Here is a 12,380-nt window from a genome sequence, read left to right as displayed (position 1 = left end):
TAGGATGGGTTTGGGCCCACAACTGCCCGTAGGATGGGTATGGGGATCAATATCATCCAGAGGTATGGGGTCCACTACCGCCTACTGAATTGGTGTAAGGCCCACTACCACCAACAGTATGAGTATTGCGTACACTACCGACTGCAGAATGGGTATGGGGTCCACTACTGCCCACTGGATGGGTATATGTTCCATTTCCGCCCACAGGATGTGTGTTGCGTCCACTATACCACCTACATAATGGGTATGAAGGTCCATAATAATCGCAGGATGAAAATTATGTCCACTACCGCTCACAGGATGGGTATGCCTCCATTGCCGCCAACAGGATGAGTATAGGGTCCAGTATTTATTTATTTATTTATTTATTTATTTATATATATACAAGAAGGTACATTGGGTTTGTGAGAATACATTGGATAGTACAGTATTTACATTCATGTAAAGCCACTAGTACGCGCAGCGTTTCGGGCAGGTCCTTAATCTAGCAGATAATTTTAAGTAGGTAATTTCAATCAGAATTGATAAATGATAAAGATACATTGCAAGAGAAAAATGAGATGAGAGAGCTTAGTAAATATATTAAAGCACATTGTTATATTAAAGCTCTGATTGATTACATTGACAGCTTGATTAGTAATTTAAACAAGATTAACAGACACCATACAGCAGATTGACAGCACATATAAGACAGCAATGATCACAATGGTATAGATGTTCAGATTGGGTACATAAAGATTGGGAGACTGGGTAGCAAAAGATACAGATAAACAAGATTTATAAACACCATACAGCAGATTGGCAGCACATATAAGAAGACAGCAATGATCACAATGGTAAAGATGTTCAAATTGGGAACATAAGGTTGGGAGATTGGGTAGCAATAGATACAGTGCAATTTTAAGGCAAAAAGTGAAAAACTATGAAGATGAAATTAGGTACTTTTTAGTATTAATTTTGAATGATGTAAAAGTTGGACAGCTTTTCAATTCAGTAGGGAGTGAGTTCCATAAACTGAGTCCCTTTATTTGCATAGAGTGTTTACACAGATTAAGTTTAACTCTGGGGATATCAAAGAGATATTTATTTCTGGTGTGGTGATAATGGGTCCTATTACATCGGTCCAGGAAGAGTTTCAGACAAGGATTTGCATTTAAGAACAGGATTTTGTAAACGTAGTTGACACAAGAGAATTTGTGGAGTGAGATTATGTTTAGCATGTTTAGGGAGTTAAACAAGGGGGCTGTGTGTTGTCTGAAAGCAGAATTTTATATTATTCTGATAGCAGATTTTTGCTGGGTGATGATGGACTTGAGGTGGTTTGCAGTGGTTGAACCCCATGCACAGATACCATAGTTGAGATAGGGATAGATTAGTGCATAATATAGAGAGATGAGAGCAGAGTCCGGTACATAATATCTGATTTTGGAGAGTATACCAACTGTTTTAGAGACTTTCTTAGTTATGTGTTGTATGTGGGTACTGAAGTTGAGTCTCTTGTCTAGGAATATGCCAAGAAACTTTCCATCATTTTTATTGCTAATGTTTACATTGTCAATCTGAAGCTGAATTGCATTTGTAGATTTGCTTCCAAATAGGATGTAGTAGGTCTTTTCTATGTTAAGTGTCAATTTGTTGGTTGACATCCATAAGTGGACTTTTTTTAGTTCATTATTAACAACATCATTTAGTGTATGTGGGTTGGGGTTGGAGTAGATGAGGGTAGTATCATCAGCAAACAAAATAGGCTTCAGAATGTTAGAGACATTAGCCAGATCATTAATGTATATAAGAAATAGAAGAGGTCCCAAGATGCTGCCCTGTGGCACTCCAACGGTTATTGGTAGAATGGGAGAGATTATGTTATTGATGGCTACACACTAGTGTCTATCACTAAGATAGGATTGGATATAGTCCAGTGCATGGCCTCGGATTCCTTAATGATGGAGTTTACATAAGAGGTAATCGTGATTAACAGTATCAAAGGCCTTTATCAGGTCAATGAAGATGAGTAAGATGAAGTGCAGGATGAGTAAGAGGTGCACAATAAACTACCACTCACAGGATGAGTATGGATTGCACAAACTACTGGTAAAAAGATGAGTATGGGCTGCATAATACATTACCACACAGAGGGTGAGTATGGGGTGCAAGTAAACAAAGACTCACAGGATGAGTATGGGGTGCATAATAAACTATCATTAACAGAATGAGTCCATGACATATGTTCTCTATAGTAGGGGTAACTAAAATACACCTGTTTCCAAAATAAATACTCTAATGACAAAGTAAAGAGAGTTGTTGATCGAGTTACTTAAATTAACTGTCAAATTGGTAAAACAATGCTTAGGCTAACATAACATACCCATCCTGTGGGCGGTAGTGGACATCATACTTATCATGTGGGCGGCAGTGGACGCCATACCCATCCTGTGGGCGGTAGTGGACCCAATACCCACCCTGTGGGCGGTAGTGAACCCCATACGCGTCCTATGGGTGGTAGTTAACCCCATACCCATCCTGTGGGCGGTAGGAGACGATATACCCATCATGTAGGCGGTAGTTAACCATATACCCATCCAGTGGCGGTACTGTACTCTATACTCATCCTGTGGCCGGCAATGGAGGCATACCCATCCTGCGGGCGGTAGTGGACACAATTGTCATCCTGTGGGTGATTGTGGACCCCCATACCCATTCTGTTGGCGGTATAGTGGACGCCACACACATCCTGTGGGTGGAAGTGGAACATATACCCATCCAGTGGGCAGTAGTAGTCCCCATACCCATCCTGCAGGTGGTAGTGGACGTCATACTCATCCCGTGGGTGGTAGTGGACCATATACCCATCCTTTGGATCAGGGGTCTCCAAACTTTTCAATGTAAGGGCCACATTATATATTTCCCATATTTATGCGGGCCGGAGGAATAAAAAATGAAAAAAACAAAAAACAAATCAGTGCCAGTAATTTAATTTCATAAATATTAAAGTATAAACATGGAAAAATTAAAACATATCTTTTTGGAAAAAATCAGGGTAAACTAAATAGATTCCTGCCTTTAGTTTTATGCAACCAAATTAGTGTGACGAATGATACTGTCGTTCTGACTTCAAAATTTCATTAAAATCAGGTTCCAGATTAGATGAGCCAATTGTAAGAATTGATTTCAAGTGATCATCAGACAAATTTGCTCGATAGATAGATTTCACATACTTCATTTTGGAAAAAGTTTGTTCACACAAGTATGTTGAACCAAAAATGGACACAAAACTACAAGCAAACTTTATCAAATTTGGAAACTGATCTGGCTGCAGGCATTTATAAAACTCAATCAGATTTCCTTCTCTATACTTATCTTTCAGTCTGTCATCTGCCTGGAGATCAATAATTTCCATTTGAAATTGAGTTGGAAGATTTTCAGCATTGCAGTCAAATGGATTATGAAAGAGCCTGATTTCATTTGCTTTGGCATCAAGGTCAGCAAATCGCTTCTGAAACTGTTTTTTCAAATCTGAAATTATTTCATTTGCAAATGTAAAAGGAAATTCAACTTTACTTTCTGCATGAAATTTTTCACAACATGGAAAATGAGCAAAATTCTTAACCTTCACCTGGCCTTCAAGTAGCGCAAGTTTTGCTCTGAATGCCTTGACATGAACAAAGTCGTCACTGATCAAATTTGTTTTGCCTTGCAATTTCAGATTCAAGTTGTTCATATGACCTGTCATATCTGCAAAAAATGCCAATTTCCAAATCCATTCACATTCTGATAATAATGGCTGAGGTTTATTTTTCTCTGTGAGAAATAAATCAATTTCTAATCTGAGCTCAAAGAAATGCAGCAAAACCTTTCCACAACTAAGCCATCTAACTGCTGTATAATAAGGCAAGTTAACAAACTCCGCATCAATTTCTTTCAAGAAATCACGGAACTGGCGATGGTTGAGTGCATGAGATCTAATGAAATTAACCACAGAAACAACAGGTTTCATAACACAAGACATATCAACATATTTTAGGCACAATGCTTGTTGATGGATAAGGCAATGCAGAAAAATGGGTTTTGAAAATCCTCCAACCTCACAAGCTGTTGTAATTTGCCCAACCAAACCCTTCTTTGTCCCAGACATATTCTTTCCTCCATCAATTGTCACACACTGCACTTGTTTCCATTCCAGGTTATATTCTGTCATAGTTTTACTTACTTCATTGAAAATGTCCTCTCCAGTTGTTGTGGTGTGCATGCGGTGAACTGATGCTAATTCTTGGCTCACATTAAATTCACTATCAACACCACGAATGAATACTAAGAGCTGAGAAGTATCACACACATCAGTTGATTCATCCAATGCAAGAGAATACCAACAAAATCTTTTTGTTTTTTCCTTTATTTGCCGAATTATGTCGCCTCCTAAATCTTCAATTCTACGAGCAACAGTATTTGACCCAAGACTTATCATTTTGAAGAGGTTTACTTTTTTTTTTTTTTTTTTTTTTTAGATATATACAAGAGTTGTTACATTCTTGTACAGCCACTAGTACGCGTAGCGTTTCGGGCAGGTCCCTGGAATACGATCCCCTGCCGCGAAGAATCGTTTTTTCATCCAAGTACACATTTTACTGTTGCGTTAAACAGAGGCTACAGTTAAGGAATTGCGCCCAGTAAATCCTCCCCGGCCAGGATCCGAACCCATGACATAGCGCTCGCGGAACGCCAGGCGAGTGTCTTACCACGACACCACGGAGACTGTTTTCTGGACATACCTCTCCTGCTGCTTCCACTATACACTCTTTTATGATACTACCATCAGTGAAAGGTTTTCCTTTTTTAGCCAACACATAGGCAACTTTGTAACTGGCTCTAGTTGAATTTTCATTTTCAGATTTTTTCTTACTGAAAACAGCTTGTTGAGAATGCAGACTGTGCTGAAATGATTCAAACTTTTTAGTGCGTTCTGCTCCTGTGATGTGAGAATAACTTGAGCCATGTTTAGATTCATAGTGCCGACGAATATTGTATTCCTTCAGAACAGCAACACTGTCTCTACATATTATGCATAAAGCTTTATCATTTGCTATCACAAAAAAGTACTTTATCTTCCATTCGTCATTGAACCGACGGCACTCACTGTCCACTTTTCTTTTCTTTATCTTTTCCATATCTAAAAACATAAGGGTAAAATAAATTAAATAAATTCTACAGGAAAAAAACAGCTTGTATGTGGTGTTAAAAAGCATAGCATATTATTATAAAGTGGTAAATATTATGGCAACAGCTTTCGTTGATAAACTTAATGGTTACCATTTTAACTATTTTAAACATGCAATATTTTTGGCTACAATAGTATTATTGCTATTTTGTATAACTAAGATAAAGGCATTGTCAAAGTACAGAGAAAAGAATATTGTACAGTGTTTGTGCTCCCTGAAACGGAAGCAGCGAAGCCCCACTCGCCCTCCATCCCCACAATATACAGTTATACACAACTGATTGGTTGTAATGCACAACACATACCTACCAGTATTAGTATCTGTGCGTCACACTATCGAGAGAGAGGAAAACTGACTCGGGTTGAGCGCCACCAGTCAGCAGCCCCAGCTTTGAATAATTCTGCGATGCCATTCGTACGATGTTACGGCCCTCTCGGGACGCAACAGGGTTCTTACTCTGATGTTATTAGAGGAAGTAGTATCCGGCCCCAAGCCAGTAGTGGCTTTCAAGGAATGAGATCCGTGACGCAAGAAAACTTAAAGGGGGAAGGGAAAGAAAAGTTAAGAACTTAAGTCTATAATTATCACCATCACCAAATAAATAATATATAAAAGAGTGCACAGGGGGAGGGGTATAAACACTTATTTACAGGGGAAATACACTGTAGTCTTCTGCTGAAGACTCTGGGTCCTCGCTCTCGGTGCTAAGTCCTCGGTGCTTTTTCGTGGCCTCACAACGAATTCTCTTAGAAGTTGAGCCTACCCGGGCCACAGGTCAGCCAAAACACAGGTCCACTGGGGGCACCGCCGTGGAGGCCGTCAACCACACGTCCAGCAGGTCTGCTGGCAGGTTCCGGATCAGCAAGGCTGGTCAGGCCACTCCACGAACGATATAAGGGTAACGCCCTAGACAGGAGCCTCGTGTGATACCACAAATCACTCTCCTGTCCTCAATACCCCAGTGGATAAACGTCTCCAGCAGTCGGTCCCGGGTAATCCTTCTACTGCCACTCCACTGGCAGGGTAACACCACAGTGTTCTTCCGGGGGACGACTTCACAGCTGCTGCAGCAAAGCACAAGGTATGGAGACGGCTGCCTTGGGTAGACTCCTTCAACTTCCATCACAGCAGTCCCAGGTCGACTCTGTAAGCAGACACGTCATCAATAACTGGGACACACTAAGGCACCTCACTTACAGGCTCAGACACAAACGCTCACCTATCCACTCCATAGATGGCGCTGGTGTCTGAGCACCACCTCACCAGAGGTCAGCAGCAGCTGTGTTGAGCGCTGAACAGGACTGGAAACTAGCCCTCGAGGCCAGTACACGTCGTCCTCACCAGGTGTCGTCGTCCGTTTGGAGGGGGTTTCGGGAGCTGACCCACAGATGGCGCGGTCGTCACTGCTCCGGGCTCGGACGCTGGATCCGGGTTCGTAACATACGATAATATTTTTTTCAAGGCCACCACACAGGGATTTGTTTGGAGGGCCAGATGAAATTATGTGGCGGGCCGGATGTGGCCCGCGGGCCATAGTTTGGAGACCCCTGCTTTGGATGATAGTGGTCCCCATACCCATCCTATGAGCAGTTGTGGGCCCAAACCTATCCTACAAGTGGCATGGATCCCTTACCCACTTAACAGGTGGTAGTGGACCCTATACCCATCCTACATCGTCGTCGACCCTAAATCAACAACAACAACATACTCATCTTACAGTTGGTTGTAGACCACCATACCATCCTGTTTGCAGTAGTTTACCCCATAGACATTGAAACGTAACATCGTTTTCTGTTGACGTTCCTACAAGACATTCTTTATAGATTTTCAACGCATAAACTAATGTATATGATGTTGAGTGGTGAAGCACTCCTGTTCTATGTCAAATTTAAAAAAAACTCAAATGTTTATTCAGGTAAAGTACATACATACAAGAGGTTATACAAAAATTTATAGATTTATAGATATAGCTAGTACACACAATGCCTAAAGCCACTATTGCGCAAAGCGTTTCGGGCAGGAAAAACATTAAAGACTAAAAGTTAATACTAATTGACATTAAAGTATAAAATGCGTTGGGAACAAATAAAAATAAAAAAGGGGGGAACATGGCAGAAAAAAACAGCACAAATACAATTAGGTCGACAAACAGCGTTGTTTAACAAATAACAGACATAGGTTGACAATATAGGGGGCAAGGTAGGTTACAGGGAATTTATTAGGTAGTGCTTAGTTTTTATCTTAAACTGGTAGAGAGAGGTACAGTCTTTAACATGATTGGGAAGGTCATTCCACATTCTGGATCCCTTGATTTGTAGAGCATTTCTAGTTTGATTAAGTCATACTCTTGGAATATCAAAACGGTATTTGATTATGGTGTGGTGCTCATGGGTTCTGTTACAACCTTCAATGAAGCTTTTGAGGTCAGGATTGGCATTACAGTTGAGCGTTTTATATATATATATATATATATATATATATATATATATATATATATATATATATATATATATATATATATATATATATTTATATATATATATATATATTTATATATATATAACGCTCAACTGTAATGCCAATCCTGACCTCAAAAGCTTCATTGAAGGTTGTAACAGAACCCATGAGCACCACACCAGAATCAAATATATATATATATATATATATATATATATATATATATATATATATATATATATATATATATATATATATATATATATATATATATATATATATATATATATATATATATATATATATATATATATATATATATGTCGTACCTAGTAGCCAGAACGCACTTCTCTGCCTACTATGCAAGGCCCGATTTGCCTAATAAGCCAAGTTTTCATGAATTAATTGTTTTTCGACTACCTAACCTACCTAACCTAACCTAACCTAACCTTTTCGGCTACCTAACCTAACCTAATCTATAAAGATAGGTTAGGTTAGGTTAGGTAGGGTTGGTTAGGTTCGGTCATATATCTACGTTAATTTTAATTCCAATAAAAAAATATTGACCTCATACATAATGAAATGGGTAGCTTTATCATTTCATAAGAAAAAAAATTGAGAAAATATATTAATTCAGGAAAACATGGCTTATTAGGCAAATCGGGCCTTGCATAGTCGGCTGAGAAGTGCGTTCTGGCTACTAGGTACGACATATATATATATATATATATATATATATATATATATATATATATATATATATATATATATATATATATATATATATATATATATATATATGTATATATATATATGTTTCATTGAATATGACCGCATATTCTGTATTTATTATTTTCTGGTTTAGGGCTTCTATCCCTCTAACTATTTTCTTAGCATCAGGGCTTAATTGAAATAGGAGTTCTCCAAAACTCATTTTCGTACTTTTAAGGCGAAGAAAAGAAGTGATTTACTATAGAGTGTATTACACTTATTTATATAATTTGCACGACGTTTCGAACCTCCATGGTTCATTCTCAAGTGAACAGATCTTACAATACTAGTTGATTTTATACCCGCACTGGGTCAGGTGATAATACAATGAAGGTGAAAACATGGGGGGATACATAAGGGATAAAAATGTGAGGTGAAACATAGAGGCTGCAGAAGGCTTATTGGCCCATACGAGGCATCTCCTATCTAAACAAAGATTAATCCAGTGTAATTGGCCTGTTATGTTGGACATTGTCTTCTGTGTTGGCATCGATATGTTCTTGTCTTGTCCTTACTCTCATGGTGGGTAGAGTAAATAGTTCCGTGATTTGGGTGTTCATGGTAGGTCGCTCTATTCTTATGTGAATTGCCTCAAGAATATAAATATATATATATATATATATATATATATATATATATATATATATATATATATATATATATATATATATATATATATATATATATATGTCGTACCTAGTAGCCAGAACGCACTTCTCAGCCTACTATGCAAGGCCCGATTTGCCTAATAAGCCAAGTTTTCCCGAATTAATATATTTTGTCTAATTTTTTTCTTATGAAATGATAAAGCTACCCATTTCATTTTGTATGAGGTCAATTTTTTTTTGTTGGAGTTAAAATTATCGTAGATATATGACCGAACCTAACCAACCCTACCTAACCTAACCTAACCTATCTTTATAGGTTAGGTTAGGTTAGATTAGATAGCCAAAAAAGTTAGGTTAGGTAGTCGAAAAAACATTTATTCATGAAAACTTGGCTTATTAGGCAAATTGGGCCTTGCATAGTAGGCTGAGAAGTGCGTTCTGGCTACTAGGTACGACATATATTTATATATATATATATATATATATATATATATATATATATATATATATATATATATATATATATATATATGTCGTACCTAGTAGCCAGAACGCACTTCTCGGCCTACTATGCAAGGCCCGATTTGCCTAATAAGCCAAGTTTTCCTGAAGTAATATAATTTCTCTAATTTTTTTCTTATGAAATGATAAAGCTACCCATTTCACTATGTATGAGGTCAATTTTTTTTTATTGGAGTTAAAATTAACGTAGATATATGACCGAACCTAACCAACCCTACCTAACCTAACCTAACCTATCTTTATAGATTAGGTTAGGTTAGGTAGGCGAAAAAGTTAGGTTAGGTTAGGTTAGGTAGGATAGGTAGTCGAAAACCAATTAATTCATGAAAACTTGGCTTATTAGGCAAATAGGGCCTTGCATAGTAGGCCCAGAAGTGCGTTCTGGCTACTAGGTACGACATATATATATATATATATATGTATATATATATATATATATATATATATATATATATATATATATATATATATATATATATATATATATATATATATATATATATATATATATATTAAATATGACCGAAAAAGTAAGATTAGTAATTCTAACACGAATTTTCTCGATCTTTCTTATGTTTCTTTTCACTGTTGATGGTAATTCAAAGATCACCTTTCCAAAATTCATTTTTATACCATACAAGCGGAACTTATTGCGGAAGGAGGAAAGAATCGAGGACACTACAGAGGCACCATACTCTCCCCCGAGCTCAAAGCGGCAGTTAAGAGCCTTCGTGAGAACAAGGAGATAGTTGTCAGGAGAGGCGACAAGTCGCCAATATAAGTTATTCTTAAAAAAGACGAATATCTGGCGAAAATGAACCTCATGCTCTCTGACCAAACTAAATTCCAAAGGGTAACGAAGGACACTACAGCCGAACTGAAAGCAAAGGTCAGCAAATTGATCGAAACTGTGAACGCCAAGAAATCTGGACTCCACCTGCCAAAGATTATTGGGGAATATAAACCTGGATATGCGTATGGAAATGTCAAGACACACAAGCCTGGAAACCCACTTCGGCCAATCATCAGCCAGATACCCACACCCACGTACAGACTGGCGAAACGACTCAACGGCTTTCTGACTCCTTATGTTCCTTGCGCCTTCAGCCTGAAGTCTCCAAAGGAATTTGTTGACTTGCTGCGGGGAACACGGGCCACAGGGATAAGAGCCTCGTTGGACGTAGAATCTCTGTTTACCAACGTACCTGTGGATGAGACAATCGGGATGATAGCCGACAGAGTGTACCGTGATCCGGCCTGTACTCCTCTTGACATACCAGAAAACAGTCTAAGGAAACTACTCCAAGCTTGTACTAAAGAGGCACCCTTCTTGAGCCCGGATGGACACATGTATAAGCAAGTAGATGGGGTCGCCATGGGTTCTCCCCTAGGTGTTCTGTTTGCAAACTTCTACATGGGTACCATCGAGCAAAAAGTCTTAGTCGACATGAACTTGAAACCGGCCATATACTGTAGGTATGTTGATGACATTTTTACACAGGTACCTGATGTCAGACATCTGCAGGAGCTGAAGGAGGCATTTGAGCAGAATTCTGTGTTGCGTTTCACTTACGAGATGGAGAAGGATGGGAAGCTGCCCTTTCTAGATGTAACAGTGATGGAAAGGAGCGGAGTTTTCCACACTGCAGTCTACACTAAGGAAACAAACATAGGAATGTGCCCGAATGCCAACAGTGACTGCCCGGACAGGTACAAGAGGAGTGTTGTTAACGCTTATGTTGACCGTGCCCTCAGCCACAGCTCAGAATGGAAGCAAGTCGACGAAGAACTCTGTAGGGTAAGGCAGGTCCTAGTCAACAACGGCTTCTCCAATGGCTTCGTGGAAGACATCATAAGAAGGAAAGTGAAACGCCATGCAACCTCTGAAGAAACAACTAACACAACACCTATACCCCCTATTAGACTATTTTACAGGAACTTCTTTCCACAGCCTATAAAACGGAGGAAAGGGTCCGGAAAGATATTGTCAGTAGAAACGTTATCCCTACAGACAAAAATCAGAAGATACAACTGACAATTTACTATAAAACCAAAAAAAAACGGCCAGCCTACTCGTGAGAAACTCTCCAGACACAAAGCAGAACGTTTTAAAAGAGACCAACGTCGTCTATGCCTTCAAATGCCCTCTTGGGGATTGTAAGCCTAAAAAAACTCAGTATATAGGCAAGACAACAACATCTCTTTCCGGGCGTTTAACGATGCATAAGCAACAGGGCTCCATTAAGGAACATATAGCCTCTTACCACAACCAAACCATCACCAGAGAAATCTTAGCAAACTACACAGAAATCATCGATAGATACAGCGATAGCAGGCGGCTCGACGTCTGTGAGGCACTACACATCAAGAAGTCAACACCAGCAATTAACAGCCAATTAATGCACAACTATAGACTCCGCTCCAATATAGAAGCATCAAGAAATATGGGCCAATAAAAATAGACCTTCTGCAGTTACCTACTTTTAATACCTGTTTGTATTTCATTGTTTCGTGTTCTGTCTTGTGCTAAAAGTTTATTTTAACCTCATCCAAAACTATTGTAACATGTCACTTCACCCAAATGTAGGTATAAAAACTCAAAAGATGTTTAAGCTCTATTCAGATAAAGTTGTGTGTGTTTGTGTAAACTAAATCTTTGAAAATGTAATAAGTTTTACGAAATGCGCTCAAGTGTCGCGTCAGACTAGAAATAAAAATGAATTATGGAGAATTGATCTTTGAATTACCATCAACAGTGAAAAGAAACGTAAGAAAGATCGAGAAAATTCGTGTTAGAATTATTAATCTT

This window comes from Procambarus clarkii, chromosome 2, assembly GCF_040958095.1.
Source record: "Procambarus clarkii isolate CNS0578487 chromosome 2, FALCON_Pclarkii_2.0, whole genome shotgun sequence".
NCBI lineage: Eukaryota > Metazoa > Arthropoda > Malacostraca > Decapoda > Cambaridae > Procambarus > Procambarus clarkii.
The sequence above is the reverse complement of the archived record's forward strand: the minus strand, read 5'-3'. Positions refer to the sequence as shown.